This window comes from Hordeum vulgare, unplaced genomic scaffold, assembly GCF_904849725.1.
Source record: "Hordeum vulgare subsp. vulgare unplaced genomic scaffold, MorexV3_pseudomolecules_assembly, whole genome shotgun sequence".
Classification (NCBI taxonomy): domain Eukaryota; kingdom Viridiplantae; phylum Streptophyta; class Magnoliopsida; order Poales; family Poaceae; genus Hordeum; species Hordeum vulgare.
Window position 1 is genome coordinate 216296 of NW_025422490.1, and position 21136 is coordinate 237431.

The window sequence follows — 21136 nt, forward strand, 5'->3', positions numbered from 1 at the left end:
ATCTTTGTATCTTTTTTTTTATTTCTAACTCATATTTATGAGATAATAAAATATGGCAAAAGCTATACCAAAAATTGGTTCACGTAAGAAAGTGCGTATTGGTTTACGTAGGAATGCACGTTTTAGTTTACGGAAGAGTGCACGTAGAATAACAAAAGGGGTTATTCATGTTCAAGCTAGTTTCAACAATACCATTATAACTGTTACAGACCCACAAGGTCGGGTGGTTTTCTGGTCCTCGGCCGGTACTTGTGGATTCAAAAGCTCAAGAAAAGCATCACCCTATGCTGGTCAAAGAACAGCAGTAGATGCTATTCGTACAGTAGGTTTGCAACGAGCAGAAGTTATGGTAAAGGGCGCTGGTAGTGGAAGAGATGCCGCATTACGAGCCATTGCTAAAAGTGGTGTGCGATTAAGTTGTATACGCGATGTAACACCTATGCCGCATAATGGATGTCGACCACCTAAAAAAAGACGTCTGTAAAAGAATTAACCCGCTTTCAACTTTCAAGAGAAATAAACGATTCAATGATAAAATAATAATACTAGTCTATTATGGTTCGAGAGGAGGTAGCAGGATCCACTCAAACACTACAGTGGAAGTGTGTTGAATCAAGAGTAGATAGTAAGCGTCTTTATTATGGTCGTTTCATTCTGTCCCCGCTTAGAAAAGGTCAAGCGGACACCGTTGGTATTGCCTTGCGAAGAGCTTTACTTGGCGAAATAGAAGGAACATGTATCACACGTGCAAAATTTGGGAGCGTGCCACACGAATATTCTACAATAGCAGGTATTGAAGAATCCGTACAAGAAATTTTACTAAATTTGAAAGAAATTGTATTGAGAAGTAATCTCTATGGAGTTAGAGACGCATCAATTTGCGTCAAAGGTCCTAGATACATAACTGCTCAAGATATCATCTTACCGCCTTCCGTAGAAACCGTTGATACGGCACAACCTATAGCTAACTTGACAGAGCCCATTGATTTCTGTATTGATTTACAGATCAAGAGAGATCGTGGATATCAGACAGAACTCAGAAAGAACTATCAAGATGGAAGTTATCCTATAGATGCTGTATCCATGCCTGTTCGAAATGTGAATTATAGTATTTTTTCTTGTGGGAATGGAAATGAAAAACACGAGATACTTTTTCTAGAAATATGGACTAATGGAAGTTTAACCCCTAAGGAAGCGCTTTATGAGGCTTCTCGTAATTTGATTGATTTATTTCTTCCTTTTCTACACGCCGAGGAAGAGGGCACTAGTTTCGAAGAAAATAAAAACAGGTTTACTCCACCCCTTTTTACTTTTCAAAAAAGATTAACTAATCTAAAGAAAAACAAAAAAGGAATTCCATTGAATTGTATTTTTATTGATCAATTAGAATTAACTTCTAGAACATATAATTGTCTAAAAAGGGCCAATATACATACACTATTGGACCTTTTGAGTAAGACTGAAGAAGATCTTATGAGAATTGACAGTTTTCGTATGGAAGATAGAAAACATATATGGGACACTCTAGAGAAGCATCTCCCAATTGATTTACTTAAGAATAAACTCTCGTTTTAAATCCATTGCAATTTTTTTTCTTCTTCTTTTTCGAGTTAGAATAGAATAAAAAGAAAAAAGAAAACAATTTTGCATCTTTGGTACAATCTATATTTTCGCGAAATGGATCATAATAAAATAATAAAATGGATTTTAGGTATCTAGGGAAGATTCTACTTGGAAGTAACTATTTCCTAGATACCTATGGTACTTCATGGTTGAATGAATCAAAAAAAATCTAAAAAAGACCTAAAGTTAACGATTTATCAATGGGTAGTGTTGCTCCAATACCTAACCAAAGAGCTACTACAGTACCGATTAAAAAAACGGTCGTAGCTACTGGGCGGCGAAATGGATTTTGGAATTTATTGACATTCTCTAGAAAAGGTACTGTCAATAAGCCTGTTGGCACAGAAACCATTAAGAGAACGCCCAATAACTTATTGGGTACCGTACGGAGTATTTGAAACACGGGAAAGAAGTACCACTCGGGTAATATTTCCAAAGGAGTTGCAAACGGGTCTGCCGGTTCACCAATCATTGATGGCTCGAGAACCGCTAAACCTACATTACATGCAATAGTACCTAGAATTACTACTGGAAAAATATATAAAAGATCGTTGGGCCATGCGGGTTCCCCGTAATAATTATGTCCCATCCCTTTAGCTAATTTAGCTCTTAATACAGGATCATTTAAGTCTGGTTTCTTTGTTATTGGGATAGGTGAACTCTTTAGGATCCATCCCCCAAAGGAACCGGACATGAGAATTTATCATCATCCGGCTCGAGCAAGAGTGAAAGAAATAAGACCGCGGAAGATCCTTAATAGAATTAAGGTATATAATGACTCAATGACTCTAGACAAAAAAAGCTTTATCAGATTCTCTTTTCCAAAGTTGCACCTACCACTACTCATTGAAAATAATCCTATTCTTATGGGTAAATGCTCAATATCCAAGTGGGCTTACAAATTTGATCATGATCAATTGCTTTGTGGATTGTCTCATGTCTCTTGATTAGTTGGTATTTATCCCCTCAATATCGCAAGTTTCTTACCTCCAAACAAAATATTTACTTGTTACTAATAAAAAATCAAAAAGTTTAGCCTACATTCTTCCTTAGATCCCTTCTTTTACTCCGATAGTATTGCGGATCACAATCGATGCAAAGAAAATGAATGCATTTCCATACTATAATAAAAAGGTAAGTGTAATAAATAGAGAATTGGATCATGTCACATGACTGATTCCATTTCCACTCTATGGGATCTTACGGAGCCTGTTCATGGATGACATGGTTGCGGTATGATCATAGAAGATATTCTCCTCAAGTGAACCAGCCTATCCTTCCTAGGTAGGGGACTTACATGTTGATTGGATGCGGAGACACCTTTGGTTGTGAATTCTAATGTGGCAGATCCAATTCTTTATCTGCATGGCCAAATCAATAATTCAAGTCACACACTCCCATAATCCGCCTTTTTTCTTTCGTAAAATTAACTTCAACTATTTGTATCGTATAAAAATACTTCGGAGTTGAAGAGAAGTATCCAAATGACATGTGTTATTTTACAATAACCCATGCTTGTAGCAATGAAATACCACAACCTACCCGATATGATATATGAGAATTAGAATTCTCTATGATATGCCTTCCCTATAAAGGACCCGAAATACCTTGCTTACGTATCATTGGAAAGTGCATTAACATAAATACGGCAGTAAGCAGAGGCAGTACAAAGGTATGTAAACTATAAAAACGAGTCAAAGTGGATTGGCCCACACTAGCACTTCCGCGTAATAACTCCACTAAAGGCGATCCTATTACCGGAATGGCGTCAGGTACACCTGTCACAATTTTGACTGCCCAATAGCCAATTTGATCCCAAGGCAAAGAATAACCAGTTACACCAAATGATGCAGTCAAAACAGCCAAAACCACACCTGTCACCCAAGTTAATTCACGGGGTTTTTTAAATCCCCCTGTGAGATACACACGAAATACATGCAGGATCATCATTAAAACCATCATACTTGCTGACCATCGATGAACTGATCGGATTAACCAACCAAAGTTGGCCTCGGTCATTATGTATTGAACCGAGGAAAAAGCCTCTGTAACGGTTGGTCGGTAGTAAAAAGTCATAGCAAAACCGGTAGCGACTTGTACTAGAAAACAAGTAAGTGTAATTCCCCCTAAACAATAAAATATGTTGACATGGGGAGGAACATATTTACTAGTTATATCATCCGCAATTGCCTGAATCTCAAGACGTTCCTCAAACCAATCATATACTTTATTGAGATAGGTAACTAACCCACGCCCCCCTCTAAGAGCCGTATATGAAAATTTCATCTCGTACGGCTCAAGCAGAAACACACAAATTTTCAACGAATATTAGAAAAAAGGTTCAAAACTTCATCAGCCACTGAATCGGGTCGATTTGCCTTGAAGATAGCAAATAAAAAAAATCCGGAATATCTTCTTTGTGATGATAATGCCAAAAAATCTCAAGTTGGCGCGTCTTTCTTTCTTCCTTTCCCTTATGTTGGTCATTAGAGGCTTCTTGACTTTTCTCTTCCCTATTTTGGATTTTTTTTTATGCGTAATATAGAAATTATCTTGTTGTGATCCTATGAATCAGTTCAATTAAAACCTTAGATTCATACTAGAGCCACGATGATTTAGTCTCAAGCTAAACAAAAGGCAAGGGTTCTTCGAATAAGAACCGCTTGATAATCATTTATTGAAATTGAATCAGTGTAATGACTCGACAAAATCGATAGAAAAAAAGTTGTCTTTTGGGCAAACAAAATTGTAAGGAAGAAAATTTCTTTTTTATTTTTATTTAAGAACTACTTGAATTTTTCAGTCTGGTTGCGAGGTCTTAATAGTGAGTATGAATCATAGTTCCATTTTTTTTGATCCACTCTATCTATTTCGTGTTCCAGATACTAGAATAAATAATATCTGACGAATTAGAATCATCTTGATAGAGATAACAGGCCCTTTCTATGTATTATCAATAGGATCAATTCTAACAAGTCACACACTCATATTCCAGAGATACCGAAACAAAAAAATTCCGCGGTCGAACTACCATAATATCTAGAAATGTAGAGCTTAAACTAGAAAGGCTTTTTTGGATGGAAAAACTCTGACTTCCTAGTTTTAGTTAGTAGAAACCTAATTGGTTAAAATTCCATCCAGTAAAATGGAAGAATTATAAATTTCTAAAATGATAGATAGGAATATAGCGAATAAAGCCATTGCGACCCCCATAAAAGGAGTAGTCCCCCAACCCGGGGCGACTTTCCCATATTCCGAATTCAAGGGTTTCAGTAAACTACCTGCACCAGTTCGTTTTGGCCTAGGTTTAGAACTATCTTCAACGGTTTGTGTAGCCATAAATTATATTTAATCATTGGTGTTGACTTTGTATACTATTCCGTTGTAGTTGTAAATACACGATCTTTTCGTAGATCCATTGTAATCTTGAAATTCTATAAAAATGGAAACAGCAACTTTAGTCGCCATCTCCATATCTGGTTTACTTGTAAGCTTTACTGGGTATGCCTTATATACCGCGTTTGGGCAACCCTCTCAACAATTAAGAGATCCATTCGAAGAACACGGAGACTAATTTAAGTAAGAAGTCCCCCTATCTGGGAGACTTCTTACTTAAATGAAATTATTTTATTCTTTTAGTTGGAGTTGGTGGAACCTTAGGTGGTTCTCGGAAGAAGATAGCGAAAAAAATTATCCCTAAAGTCGAAACTAAAAGGAACGTATAAACCAATGCTTCCATAGATTCGATCGTGGTTTATTTACAATTATAACTTCCACACCTATTCATTTGTCATTTGGGAGAATTTCCCATATAAAGAAAGAAAAAGAGTCAAAGAAAGGATGGGAGATGTCAAATCAAAAAAGAGAGGTGAAAGATACCATAACAATGTGTATCAGACTGCCTGTTTCTTTGTAGTTGGATCTCCCACTTTTTGGAATGTTCCAAATTCCACTTGAGCATCCAAATCTGGATCAATACCAGCAAAAACATCTCGGAACAATGTTCTAGCGCCATGCCAAATGTGTCCGAAAAAGAAGAGCAAAGCAAAGGTAGCATGACCAAAAGTGAACCAACCCCTTGGACTGCTGCGAAAAACACCATCGGATTTCAAAGTAGCCCGGTCTAATTCAAAAATTTCCCCTAATTGAGAACGCCTCGCATATTTTTTTACAGTAGCAGGATCAGAATAATTTACTCCATTAAGTTCGCCACCATAGAACTCCACCGTTACGCCTACTTGTTCAACACTATATTTGGATTCTGCTCTTCTAAAAGGAACGTCCGCTCTAACAATTCCCTCCTCATCTACCAAAACAACCGGAAATGTTTCAAAAAAAGTAGGCATACGGCGTACAAAAAGCTCACGTCCTTCTTTATCTCTAAAGACGGGATGTCCTAACCATCCAACAGCTATTCCATCCCCATTGTCCATTGAGCCCGCTCTGAATAATCCCCCTTTTGCCGGATTATTACCAATATAATCATAAAAGGCTAATTTTTCGGGAATTTTAGACCAAGCTTCTGATAAACTAAGATTTTCGGCTAAACCATTGCTAACTCTTCGATATATTTCTTGCTGAAAGTATCCCTGATCCCACTGATAACGAGTAGGCCCAAATAATTCGATTGGGGTCGTTGCTGACCCATACCACATAGTTCCAGCAACTACGAAAGCTGCAAAAAAAACAGCAGCGATACTACTGGAAAGTACAGTTTCAATATTGCCCATACGTAATCCTTTATATAGACGTTGAGGCGGACGGACACTAAGATGGAATAAGCCCGCTAATATACCCAATGTACCCGCAGCAATATGATGAGAAGCTATTCCCCCCGGAACAAAAGGATCAAAACCTTCTGCACCCCACGCTGGATTTACAGCTTGTACTTTTCCAGTTAGTCCATAAGGATCGGATACCCATATCCCAGGACCATACAAACCCGTTACATGAAATGCCCCAAAGCCAAAGCAAGCCACCCCTGCAAGAAATAAATGAATTCCAAAGATCTTGGGCAAATCCAAAGAGGGTTTTCCCGTCCGCTCATCAGAGAATATTTCTAGGTCCCAATATACCCAATGCCAGATCGCTGCCAAGAAACACAAGCCAGAAAACACAATATGCGTAGCTGCCACACCTTCATAACTCCAAATACCCGGATTTGTTACAGTTCCTCCTGAAATACTCCAACCACCCCACGAATCCGTTATTCCTAAACGAGTCATGAAGGGAATTACGAACATACCTTGTCTCCACATTGGATCCAGAACAGGATCAGAGGGATCAAAAACTGCTAATTCGTATAAAGCCATTGAGCCAGCCCAACCAGAAACTAGAGCTGTGTGCATTATATGCACCGCAAGCAATCGACCCGGATCATTCAATACGACAGTATGAACACGATACCAAGGCAAACCCATGGAAATACCCCTTTAGCAAAGAAAAATAGACACGATGTCGCTTTATTTTATCGCATTGAAAAAGATTATCCATTGTACCTAACCCTTCTAGGGGATTCTGTGTCAGAAAGCGCGAATATTTATTTCATTCCATTAAAAATAAGAAGCCAATTCTGTTCATAAGAAGAAAGAGAAGCAGATCTATTCTATACTCGATAAGTGCCAATATGCAATGGGTAACTTGGCCAATTTGGAAAAAACGAAGAATAGATCGCTACCCCTCTTTGTTTAGCATTCGAATCACCCATTCCTTTTTCTTTATTCAATCTGTCTTACCTTTCTTATATGTATAACCTTTCCATCTATGTATTAATAGAATCTATAGTATTCATATAGAATAGAATAAGAATAAAATAGAATAGAATAAGAATAAAAATTAAGACAATAAACTGCAGATTCTTTCTTTCTGTTCCATTCTTACGTTTCCATATTAAAGTGTTTCTTACTTAAATTTAATAATATTAATCTAATATGCCCATTGGTGTTCCAAAAGTACCTTACCGGATTCCTGGAGATGAAGAAGCGACTTGGGTTGACTTATACAATGTTATGTATCGAGAAAGGACACTTTTTTTAGGTCAAGAGATTCGTTGCGAGATCACGAATCATATTACAGGTCTCATGGTATATCTGAGTATAGAAGATGGAATTAGTGATATTTTTTTGTTTATAAACTCCCCAGGCGGTTGGCTAATCTCAGGAATGGCTATTTTTGATACGATGCAAACGGTGACACCAGATATATATACAATATGCCTCGGAATAGCCGCGTCCATGGCGTCCTTCATTCTGCTTGGAGGAGAACCCGCCAAGCGTATAGCATTCCCTCACGCGAGGATTATGCTTCACCAACCTGCTAGTGCTTATTATCGGGCAAGGACACCAGAATTTTTACTAGAAGTAGAAGAGTTACACAAAGTTCGCGAAATGATCACAAGGGTTTATGCACTAAGAACAGGCAAGCCTTTTTGGGTTGTATCCGAAGACATGGAAAGGGATGTTTTTATGTCAGCAGACGAAGCCAAAGCTTATGGACTTGTCGATATTGTAGGGGATGAAATGATTGACAAGCACTGCGATACTGATCCAGTGTGGTTTCCGGAAATGTTTAAGGATTGGTAGTGTCCGGATTTCTTGTAAAGTTATTTCACAGCTAAATTCGTGTTTTCCTCGATTTAATAGAAAATAGAAAGACTTCATGATGAGCAATCATCAGGTTAAGATGGATCTAAACCAATCCATTTTTTTCTATATACATACAACATGCCAACGGTTAAACAACTTATTAGAAACGCAAGACAGCCAATACGAAATGCTAGAAAAACGGCTGCGCTTAAAGGATGCCCTCAGCGTCGAGGAACATGTGCTAGGGTGTATGTGCGACTCGTTCAGATCATGACTTCAAACAAATATAAAAAAAATTTGAAGTATCCCTGATTAGTACCAATGAATAGGATATAGCTTCTCTATCCTAGATTTCTATGGTATATGGAATTTCTGGTTTCCTTTGGTGCAAATCGAATTATCTAAATTTGGAAATAAGAAGCAATTCTCCCATTGGTAGCAAATGGTTATCCATTAAGCGGAGGAAATAGTAATAAAAAGAAAAAGGCTTATGCTCTTTTATCTTATAAAGAACGGACTAACAGGGTCAGCTACTTAGCCAACTTTCATAATTAAATACCGTCACTGTATGGATAACTCTTATTGTGAAAAGAGCTATTTACTCTATAATGGATAGGTAGAGCCAAAGAATGTGAACTATACAAGTTCGTAATACTTTTTGATGAAAGAAAGGGCTCCGGTGTATAGAGAGGGCCTCACCGTTTAAAAGGGAACCATAGAAACGATGGAACCCACTATTTTTTTTAGTATTATTTAGAATGAATTTGTTATTTCGTATAGAAATAACTGAACGGAGTGGAATAAAAAATCGTGGTTGGGAAGGTTACTATAGCAAAAGCCATTGGAATTAATATTTTATATATCGGAATAATTAGTTTTGTTATTAATGAGAAAAAGGGTGGCTAAAAGAAGAGAAATCATTAGTTATTCATTAAGGTTAATTTGATTCAATGACCAGAGTTCCGCGAGGATATATAGCCCGGAGACGACGAACAAAAATGCGTTCATTTGCCTCAAACTTTAGAGGGGCTCATTTAAGACTTAATCGAATGATTACCCAACAAGTAAAAAGAGCTTTTGTTTCCTCTCATCGAGATAGAGGTAGGCAAAAGAGGGATTTTCGTCGTTTGTGGATCACTCGGATAAACGCAGCAACGCGGGTATATAAAGTATTCGATAGTTATAGTAAATTAATACACAACCTGTACAAGAAGAAATTGATTCTTAATCGTAAAATGCTTGCACAAGTAGCTGTATCAAATCCAAATAATCTTTACACGATTTCCAATAAAATAAAGATCATCAATTAAAGGTATAAATAAAGTAATATACTGGAATAATAAAAGATGAATTCCCGGAGAGGGAACTCCGGGAAGATACAATAAATTAAGATTAAGTGGTAGGAATCGACGAGCTGGATTACTTTCTTTATAATATATATAGGTCTGGCCCTTGCGAATTCGAATAAAACATCAACAATCGGAACTTAAGTTCCGGTTGTTGTTTCTTAAATTTTGGTTGTAGTTTCTTAAGTTTCGATTGGAATTGTACTTTTGCGTTAATTGAGGAATATGTCTATTTTTTCTGGGTCTAGAACCTGTAATTATTGAAATTGACTGGGCTTGAAATTGTTTTTCGTTCTCATAGTTACGAAACGGTAAAAAAGATAAAATACGAGCCTGTTTTATAGCAAGAGTAATTAATCGTTGTTGTTTCAAGGTTAATCTATTTATTCGTCTCGATAATATTTTTCCTTGTTCACTAATAAATCTATTAATTAAACTCATGTTTCTATAATCAATTCGATCTCCCGGGCCAATCCGGGGACGCCTACGAAAAGGTTGTTTAGATTTACGAAAAGGTTGTTTGAATTTACGAAAAGTTTGCTTGGATTTACGAAAGGGTTGCTTGGATTTATTAAAAGTTTGCTTGGATTTACTAAAGGGTTGCTTAGATTTAAGAAAAGGTTGTTTAGATGTATACATGATTTATTCCTTATTTAATTTAAAATTGGAAAATGCACTTCTTTATTTTATTAATTTAGGATCCAGAAGAAGTAGTTTTTCTTTGATCCATATCTTATTTGATTCATATTTATAGTATATGAATACCCTCTATACATATGAAATAATATCGACCGGAAATCAGATGAGTTGATTTGTATTTTGTATTCTATACTATGTTTTATTTATATATAAAATATGAAGTTCTTACTCTTTCTGTTGTTTGGAAAGATCGAATACACGATGTTCCTATTTCTTTATTTCGTGATGAGTCGTATGCTTGCGACAATAACGACAAAATTTTTTGAATTCTAATTGTCCGGGTGTATTGTGGCGATTCTTTTGAGTACTATATCTAGAAATCCCCGTCGATTCCTCATTGGCACCTTTTCGAACACAACTGATGCATTCCAAAATAACTCTGATTCTAACATCTTTTCCCTTGGCCATGAACCTCCTTTTCCTTTTGGATTGACTTAATTTAATTCTTCTACTTATTCTTTTATTCTTCTATTTTGAATCCGAAGAAGAAGAATAAAATTCATTAGAATAATTTTTTTTTATTCTTAAATTAAGTAATAAAAAATAGAGAAATAATTAAAGAATACAATCCTTGTCGAATTAGCAAAGATTTTGGTTCGAAATCCTTTCATTTAATTAGTCAGCCCCGCCTTTTTCTATGCTCTGATTTCTGAGGCCTGATTTAGCTTGGGTACCCCTTTAAATTGAATTTCTATTTTTAAAAATAGGGTTTACCAAATTTTTAATGACTCTGAGGTTCAACCCAATCCATCTTTTCTTTCTTTTTCCTTCCGATACTAAAAAAAGATTGAAAAGGATAAGATAAAATTTTGTCATATCACGAAGAAATCTATCCCTCCCATAGCAATAACTAGAATTAAAAAAAAGGGAATGACAAAGCATCCGGGAATAAACGATTAATTTCTATCAATAAACCTGCTAAAGCACCAAACCATAGAGTACTTAGCACGGGTGCTACAGAGAGATATGTTTTTATATCCCGCATTGAAAATCCTCCTTCCTTGTTGGAATACATATATGATCATAAACTTATGCTATATATAAACTGAACCATAATCGACGAAATTTTCCGAAATTGTCCTATCCCTAAAAAATAAAAAGATGACCCCTTCTTCCTATATATTATCAAGGAAAAGTAATCTTTCTTTTATAGGCGAAATTCTATTGGATTTTAGCTGTATATAATTCCTTAATTATATGAGACCAAAAAGAAGAAATGACACGAGGGTTCTATATATAGATAGAGAAAGAATAAGAAAATTATGATGTGGAAAAGAAGACAGGAATTGTGTACAATGGCATTGCACAACAATTTAATTTGGAAAAGGGATGTAGCGCAGCTTGGTAGCGCGTTTGTTTTGGGTACAAAATGTCACAGGTTCAAATCCTGTCATCCCTACCTATTACTTCTTTCTTCTTTATAGGCAGTAGCAACGAGATCAATTAAAGTAAAGTGGGTATAACTGGAATTTGTGGAGACTATACGTACGTGAGATACATTAGGAATAGAAAAAGATTTTCTTTTTGAATGAATGAAAGCGCTCTTAGTTCAGTTCGGTAGAACGCGGGTCTCCAAAACCCGATGTCGTAGGTTCAAATCCTACAGAGCGTGATTCCATCTATCTTATGTCGAAGCAGAGTAAAATAATTTAACAAAATTGAATTGTAACTCCAATTTGACCTCCTCCAGACCAGAGAGGAGGTCAATAAAAAAAAAAAAATGACTCAATCAAAGATCCAACTGATCCCCACGCCTGTATTGCAAATACGCAGTCACGAATAATCCCGCTAAAGTAATAGGAATTAGGCCTAAGACGATTCCAAATAGAAAAACTTCAATCATTTCGATTTGTTCGGGGGGATAAAAAAAGAGGTACGATCTATCCCTAAATAGTACTCTAAATTATCCACGAATCTCAATGACCAAGAAAAGAATTCCTAATTAGTCTGGAAAAGAGTCGTAGAATATCAGGAATCCCAAAGAAAGATTTTGCTTTTCTGAATTATTATTATTCAGTCAATTCAAATAAGACGTATCTTGTTCAAGCCAATAAATAGAGCTGGGGTTATAGTTAAAGCAGCCAGTAGAAAACCGAAATAACTAGTTAAAGTAAGCATGAAAGAGTTAAATTCCATTTATTTTTTTTTACTACACTACATATGTTGGTAAAGCATTTACCTAAGTTATGGAAAATTCATAATTCATCAGTTATTTTAGATAATACTAAAAAACAAGATAGAGTGAGATACAGAAGTGTAAAAGAAAGTGGATTCATCAGATGATACATGAGTCCCTAATTTCGAATCAAGAGATTTGTTATGGAATTTTTCAATTGAGTAAAGTAATAATATTAAGAACTAGATCATAACCCCATTGAATGAAAAAATGAAATTGGATTTTCAGGGAAATTTCGGAATAAGAGATAAATAAACAATTGAATTTGAAAAAAAAACTTCTTTCTATTTTGGATAATTTCTTTTTCAATAGGACCCTCTTTTTGGACTGAACGATCGAATATTCCCCTATTCCTTCTTATTTTAATTTTAACTGATTGTATTCTATATGGAATAAGAGGAGAAGAAAAGCATTCCACGACCTCCCGAGGGTCTGTTAAAAAAAAAAGAAAGCTCTTCCTTGAATTTACTTTATTTTTATTCCTTTTTCGAACTCCAACCAAAGTAGATTCGAAGACGAGTCACTTCAATTATCCTTTTAAGTTCTATTCTATCTTCTGTCTTTCCCTATTTCATCTCGTAAAGTTCCACGCTCGCAGTTTGGTCAAGAAAGTTAGACCTAATCCAACAAACAAGACAAGGATTAATTACGAATTATGAAAGGATAAATTTCACATATATATACTTGTCCTTGTATTGTGTCAGTATGAGAATATCCTTCCTAAATTATTTATCCAAACCTATTGATCATTAACTTAGATTTTCCCAAGATTTTGGCTGCTATTCCGAATTACTCTATTATTCCGAAGCCAAGGAAAATAAATAGAACCTACAAAAAAGGGGTTTTCTATTGACGCCTTGAATAACATATAGCTTACCTATAGACAAAAAAAAGTAATTATGTTTCGGAACCAGGCAAAACCAGATTGCTGTGCCATAGGAAGGATAGCTATACTAATTCGGTATACTCAAAATACACCTTTGGTACAAAATTGACAATCTCACAAGGATGAAATATCAGTAATTTTCTATTTACTGGTTGATCCCATCTTTTACGGAATCAATTCCTTTTTTGAATGTACAAAAATTTTGGGAGTTCAGCATGTCTGGAAGCACGGGAGAACGTTCTTTTGCTGATATTATTACCAGTATTCGATACTGGGTTATTCATAGCATTACTATACCTTCCCTATTCATTGCGGGTTGGTTATTTGTCAGTACGGGTTTAGCTTATGACGTGTTTGGAAGTCCTAGGCCAAACGAATATTTCACGGAAAGCCGACAAGGAATTCCGTTAATAACCGACCGTTTTGATTCTTTAGAACAACTCGATGAATTTAGTAGATCCTTTTAGGAGGCCCTCAATGACCATAGATCGAACCTATCCTATTTTTACAGTGCGATGGCTGGCTATTCACGGACTAGCTGTACCTACTGTTTTTTTCTTGGGATCAATATCAGCAATGCAGTTCATCCAACGATAAACCAAATTCCAACTATAGAACTATGACACAATCAAACCCGAATGAACAAAATGTTGAATTGAATCGTACCAGTCTATACTGGGGTTTATTACTCATTTTTGTACTTGCTGTTTTATTTTCCAATTACTTCTTCAATTGAGAGAAAGAAAGAGACTAATAAGAATTCTCTTATCCCATTTGGAAAGATACCATCCTTATAACTACCCATGACTGTTTTTGTCTCTAGCATGACCAATTGATAAAATGTGGAGGAAAGTAGGGGAAATGGCCGATACTACTGGAAGAATTCCTCTTTGGCTGATAGGTACTGTAGCTGGTATTCCTGTGATTGGTTTAGTAGGTGTTTTCTTTTATGGTTCATATTCTGGATTGGGTTCATCTCTATAGTAATCGGAGGGACCAGATTGTAAACATGAAAAAGTAGGAGCTTAGCGGGTCCTTACCCCCTTTATCTGATTAGAGCGGAAAGGACCCGCGGAATTTTTACTCTTATAACGCGAATTGAATCTATTCGATTCACTCTTATGAAGCAACAAGAAAAAGAGATCACTCGAGGATCCAATATCTTATTCCACAAAGGAAGTATCCTGAAAATCCTTGATTTAGTTTCGAGTAATAAACTAATAAAACCTTAATCAAAACTATTCAACTAGCCTAAAAATAAAAAAAAAACCTTCAATGGAAGAGTTTACTTTTTTTTGCAAAATTTCTGTAAGTTTGAAGTTAAACTTAATTAAACAAGCCAAGCAATTCTATTTGCTTACAATCACAAGAAATTTGTCCCCCGCCATATTTTCTTCCCCTCTGTTTGTCCACTACCTCGGCTAAACCTAAGCAAAAGAAAAAGAGGCCCAAGAGACAGACCCGAATAAAGAAGAAATAGTAAAGTAATCTTTGACGAATTAGGAAGAAAAAGGATTCTTATTTTGATACAAGAAGAATCGGCACAAGAAAAAGCCTTTTTCTTGTGCCGAATAGACGATTAAGAAGACCTGCAATCCCTCGAAAGAAATTTAAATTTTATTGTTCTCGCCTTTGCCTTGGATTCTCTTCTTTTGCATGAGATATAAATAAGGAATTCCAGACATCTCGTAAACAAAAAAAAGTCTAAACAAAAAAAGGATTTCCAAAAAAGATCATAGATAATTCTAGCAATTGCCAATAAATCGAGGCTTTTTACCAACTTGATGGTAAGAAATTCCGGGACCTAGAAATTCATTTCGTACAATTGAACCTTTTCAAACTGTTTCTTTTTGAGAACCAAAAAAACTTGTGCCAAAATAACGGATGCGAAGAAGAACAAAAGGCCTTGGACACGTAATGGATCCTGAAGCACGATTTCTGCGTCCCCCTGACCAAAACCTCCCACATTAGGATTGCTTGTTAATGGTTGATCAATCTTGATGGATTCCCCCTCTGAAACAAGAAGTTCTGGTCCGGGAGGTATAATATCAATCACTTGGCGTCCATCTGATGCATCAACTATGGATATTTCATACCCCCCTTTTTCTTTACGTAGTATTTTTCTTACTATACCTGTTGACGTAGCATTATAGACTGTATTGTTACTCTTGCTACCATCAGGATAGATCTGTCCTCTTCCTCGGTTTCCCCCTACATATATAGGATATTTTAAGAAATGAGCATCTTTCTTCGTAGCAGGATCAGGGGAAAGAATGGGAAAGACAATTTCACTATATTTCTTACCGGGAACAGGGCCTATCACAAGAATATTTTTTTTATCGGGACGATAACTCTGAAAAGCAAGATTTCCTATCTTTTCTTTTAACTCAGGGGAAATACGGTCGGGCGGCGCTAATTCAAATCCCTCGGGCAAAATAAGAACAGCACCTACATTCAACCCTCCCTTTTTTCCATTAGCAAGAACTTGTTTCAATTGCATATCATAAGGAATTCGAAGAACTGCTTCAAATACAGTATCGGGAAGCACAGCTTGGGGAACTTCAATATCGACGGGCTTGCTAGCTAAATGGCAATTGGCACATACAATTCGCCCAGTTGCTTCTCGTGGGTTTTCATAACCCTGCTGCGCAAAAATGGGATATGCATTTGAAATAGATGTCCGAGTTATTACGTATATCATGATCGATACAGAAATCGATCGAGTTATCTGTTCCTTTACCCAAGAAAAAGTATTTCTATTTTCCATGTCCAATCACAGATCCCAGAATTTCTACAATAAATTAGATAGGTAGCTAAGCTAATCTAGTTCCCTATACACGAATTTGTTGGCATTCTACTGCAACAGTTGTACTGCAATGATGAATACCTTAAAGCAGGTATAAATAGAAAGAATTTTGGTAAAATGGAAAAGGGCTTTCTTTCTAAAGAAAGATGCTAATTTGATTAATATTAATATCGGGAGATCAAATGAATTTATGCTTCACTAATTGAATGATAAATGACTACAAGCGAAGGAGATAGACGGTTTAAACAAAAAAAGACCCAAAATTTCAAACATGTATCTAGAATTACTGGAAAACTACAAACAAAAATAGTGAAAATAAGCTCATTAGGAGCCCATCCAAAATCGTTATAGACCCAACGAATTACTAGTTCCCAACCACGGGTGGAGTGAAATCCAACAAAAAAATCAGTAACTAAAAGAATAAAAAAAGCTTTTATTGAGTCATTTAAATTATAGAAGAATTCCTGAACCCAAGAATTCAAAATGACAAGTTCCTCTTTACCCAGAAAAAAAGAACCACTTAGAATAGCCAAACAGATTATATTTGTCGAGAAATGCAAAATGATATGGAGATGATCCTCATTATTTATTTTGACCCATTGTATTATTTCCTTGTGTATTCCTGTAGGAGGTTTTTGTACATGTGTCTTTAGTTTCCCTTTTATCATCTCGTCCAAGAGAGAAAGTTCTTCTAATTCTATGAATCTTTCTAGAATCCTTTTCTCTTGAATATCAGTTAAGAGAGTTTCGGATTGCCTGGTATTCCACCAATTCTTAATCCAAAGTTCCAGACATTTGTTAAATGAGGAAGAGACCCCCCAAGGCAAAAGTACGATAAATACAAGATATAGTAAAGAAGGCAATGCTTTCTTTTTTTTCATTTTTGATCTGTAAATGGAGTTGTTAATGAATATGCTTCATTCGCTGACTCTATTCCATTCCCTGACTCTATATGATGATATTTCTATTTCATGATATTTCTATTTCTTTGAAGCAAAAACTCTATAGGTTTGATACCCTGTATCTATTCTTCTTTTTTGTATATTAGTGGAATTTCAGTGCATTGGGTTCTTTCTTAGATCTAGATGGAATGAAATAGTGAAATAGAATAAAAAAAGCCCTTTCGGGTGAAAATGGAAGAGAAGAATAGTATGCAATATATCTAACTTCGACAAAAAAAATTTAAAATAATTTTATCTTATCCTCGTTTGTTCCTTCCTTTAGATAAATACTTAAAAATCCCCTTACAATAACAAATCCAATTTCGAAGGGACTTCCTCCCCATGTTGAGAAAACTTTTCTTCTTCCAATTTATCTTTTCTTCATTCAATTCAGTTCAAAAAAGATACCTCAAAATACTTCAATTGGTACGCGCAAGAAATAGGCCAATTCGGCAGCTTTTTGTTCAATTTCTCGTGGAGTAAAAAACTTATCATCAGTACGAGTCAAGGGAATGATCCCCTGGCCCCGGATTTCCATATAAAGAATACGACGAGGATAAAGACCCTCTTTAACCTGAATTCTAATTGATTGGATATCCCGCATAAGGAATCGAAGGAAGACGCGACGTTTTATTCCAGGGAATCCCCAACGAAAAATGCAAACTATTCCCTCTTTTCTATCGAATCGGTCATAACCACTACCTACATTCCACAAAATAGTACACCACAGGTAGGAGCTAATGAATAGGCCTGCGATTCCGTAGAAAGACATCACGACCCCCTGCGGAAAAAAAAGAATTTCTTGAGATGGAAGTATAGATATAATATTCTTACCAAGATAACTGGAAGTCCCAACCAATAAGAATCCTAGTGAACCTAGAAAAAGAATACAGGCCCAGAAAAAATTACTCCTTTTTCGAGAACCTTTTAGAAGTTCTACCCATATGTGTTCTGATCGCCAATTCATATTAGATATACTAAATCCAGCAGCGGTCGATTGAAATTGAGAGAATAAGCTAAATAATTTTGCCTTTACTTTTTTTGATTCTGAAATCGCCTTCAGCAACTAGTACTCCTGTGAAATAATAGGTTAGATACATTGACTTTCTATTCAAAAAATATTCGTTGATTCAATTAAAATAAATAAAAAAAAACTCGCTATACCAAGCTCTGCATATTCATGCATTTATGCTCGTAGCCTATATCTGCATCCATAGCCGTTTTTCATTTGTGTGTAGAAAGTGTGTGTAGAAAAAGTCACATACCCTACCATATTATATTACTTACACTAAAAAATACTAGACAATCTTTTTTTTTTGCACATAAAGAAATAAAGAAGTCATTGCAATTGCCGGAAATACTAAGCCTACTAAAGGCACGAAAATAGAAGGTAAGTTTAAATCCGTCATGGAATAGGTGTCTCAATTCAAATTTACTATTTCTATCTAGTCGAAAAATATCTTAAGATTCTTATGATATAATTAAGTATATCTATTATAAGGAATATTGACTATTGTATTTTTTTAGTTTGCAAAATATTCTGTAAAAAAAATGATAAGGATAATAAGAAAATTCCAAAAAAGGAGAACTAATTAAAAAGATTTTTTTTATTTTCCCATCCTCATGGCCTTTCTATCTTTCTAATCTAATTTGAAATTGGATTCAAAAGAAAGCGACTAGAATTTACTTCCTGCATACATACTTCTCTAGAAGCGCATACAATAATGCGTGGTAAAGGCAGAAAAATAGTATATTCAATCAAAATCAAAGGGCAAATTATCTTACCTACTATAGATCCCCTACTACCCTCTTAAGATCCCCTACTACCCTCTTAAGATCCCCCCTACTACCCTCTTAGACTTTTAAAGGCGATATACCACCCAAAGAAAGGGTATGAAAATGCCGGGTGGTGTTAGCTTTTCGACGAAGACCCGTCCTGTGCCGCGAAGTCCTGTTAGTAAGACCCCGCGCAATAATGGATTATAGAAGAATAGTATTCAAAATACTGCTCTGGACGCATATAGTAGCATTGCGATTCCTAATCTTTTTTATTTATGAATATGAACAGAAAAAATTCATTGTATCGTTGGGTCGGAGCGGAGGTTTGGTCCAGAAAAATTAGGAACAAAACGTCTACTCTACCACACTGAAGTCTATAGCGCTGTATTTCCACGAAAGTATAATTCTTACCATCAGGATACGCTCCTTTCAACGTCTCTCCGATGGGTCCAGGTTCTATGTCCAATCCCAAATCAAGGATTTCTCGCTCTTGATCGGAGTCATAAACTAAAACTACCTTTTTATCCTTTTTATTAAGGTTATAGAAAACTTCCTTATCTAGTTCTAGCATGTTGACTCACGATTACGCCTGTTAAAAGTTTCAAACGTCCTCTTTTTTGAAATTGAAAGAGAGTCTTATAAAAAGGTCTAACTTCCAAACTATGTCTTTTTTCATTCATTCTCCTTTAGTTTTTTTCTCTATCTAGAAGTGGAATAGAATAACCCGGTTGAAGGGTAATGATCATACGTCTGTAATGCATTGTACGGCCCAGAATAGGTCCTATTCTTCTACCTTTTCCAGGTAGTCGATGGCTATTCACAGCTACCACCTTAATCCAAAGAAGAGTTTGAACCAATGCTTTATTTCTGTCTTAGTGAATCCCGATTCGACATTAAAAGTATATTGATTCTTTCCCAATAAACGAAGACTTTTTTCTGTAAATACTGCGTATTTGATTCCATTATCATATGATACTACTATATTTTATTATTTTCTTTTTATTTCTTTATTGTATTATACCTTAATATATATATATATTCTAGATATATAGAATAGACGAATCTCGATTTGTCAAGTCTCATGATCATATCATGATCTATTTTTATTCGGCTCAATCTTTTTTATAAAAAAAAAGATTGAGCCGAGTTTAATTGCAATCAATTAGAAGAATAAAGAAGAATTACTGCATTTCATAACTTATTTTTTTCTCTTTTTATTTCGTTTATTTTTTTTTAGACCTTCTTATCGATAGTATCTACCGGCTCGAACTCGAATTTGATCGCCTTCCATACTTCACAAGCTGCGGCTAGTTCAGGACTCCATTTGCAAGCTGCTCGGATAATTTCATTACCTTCGCGAGCAAGATCACGCCCTTCGTTACGAGCTTGTACACAAGCTTCTAAAGCCACTCGATTAGCTGCTGCACCAGGTGCATTCCCCCAAGGATGTCCTAAAGTTCCTCCACCAAATTGTAATACAGAATCGTCCCCAAAGATTTCGGTCAGAGCTGGCATATGCCAAACATGAATACCACCTGAAGCTACCGGTATAACACCTGGCATGGATACCCAGTCCTGAGTGAAAAAGATACCGCGAGCACGATCTTTTTCAATAAAATCATCGCGCAATAAATCAACAAAACCTAAAGTCATTTCGCGTTCCCCTTCTAACTTACCTACTACTGTACCGGAGTGGATATGATCTCCCCCAGACATACGCAATGCTTTAGCTAATACACGGAAATGCATACCATGATTTTTCTGTCTATCAATAACTGCATGCATTGCACGGTGAATGTGAAGAAGTAAGCCATTGTCGCGGCAATAGTGAGCCAAAGTAGTATTTGCGGTGAATCCCCCGGTTAAGTAGTCATGCATTACAATAGGAACCCCTAATTCTCTCGCAAATACAGCTCTCTTAATCATTTCTTCACATGTACCCGCAGTCGCATTCAAGTAATGCCCCTTGATTTCACCGGTTTCGGCCTGTGATTTATAAATAGCTTCGGCACAAAAGACAAAACGGTCTCTCCAGCGCATAAATGGTTGTGAGTTTACGTTTTCATCATCTTTGGTAAAATCAAGTCCACCACGTAGACACTCATAACACGCTCTACCATAATTTTTTGCGGATAATCCCAATTTTGGTTTAATAGTACATCCCAATAAAGGACGGCCATACTTGTTCAACTTATCTCTTTCAACTTGGATACCATGAGGCGGGCCTTGGAAAGTTTTTGAATAAGTAGGGGGAATTCGTAGATCCTCCAAACGTAGAGCACGTAGGGCTTTGAAC

General features: G+C 36.0%; 2 non-coding genes across 2 annotated transcripts; both read left to right on the forward strand.

Annotated features, from left to right (window-relative positions):
- Positions 1-11577: 11577 nt before the first annotated feature.
- Positions 11578-11651, forward strand: TRNAP-UGG. The gene has a single exon. It is a non-coding gene; the product is annotated as a tRNA-Pro (tRNA).
- A 139-nt stretch (positions 11652-11790) lies between these two features.
- TRNAW-CCA lies at positions 11791-11864 on the forward strand. The gene has a single exon. It is a non-coding gene; the product is annotated as a tRNA-Trp (tRNA).
- The last annotated feature ends 9272 nt before the right edge of the window (positions 11865-21136 follow it).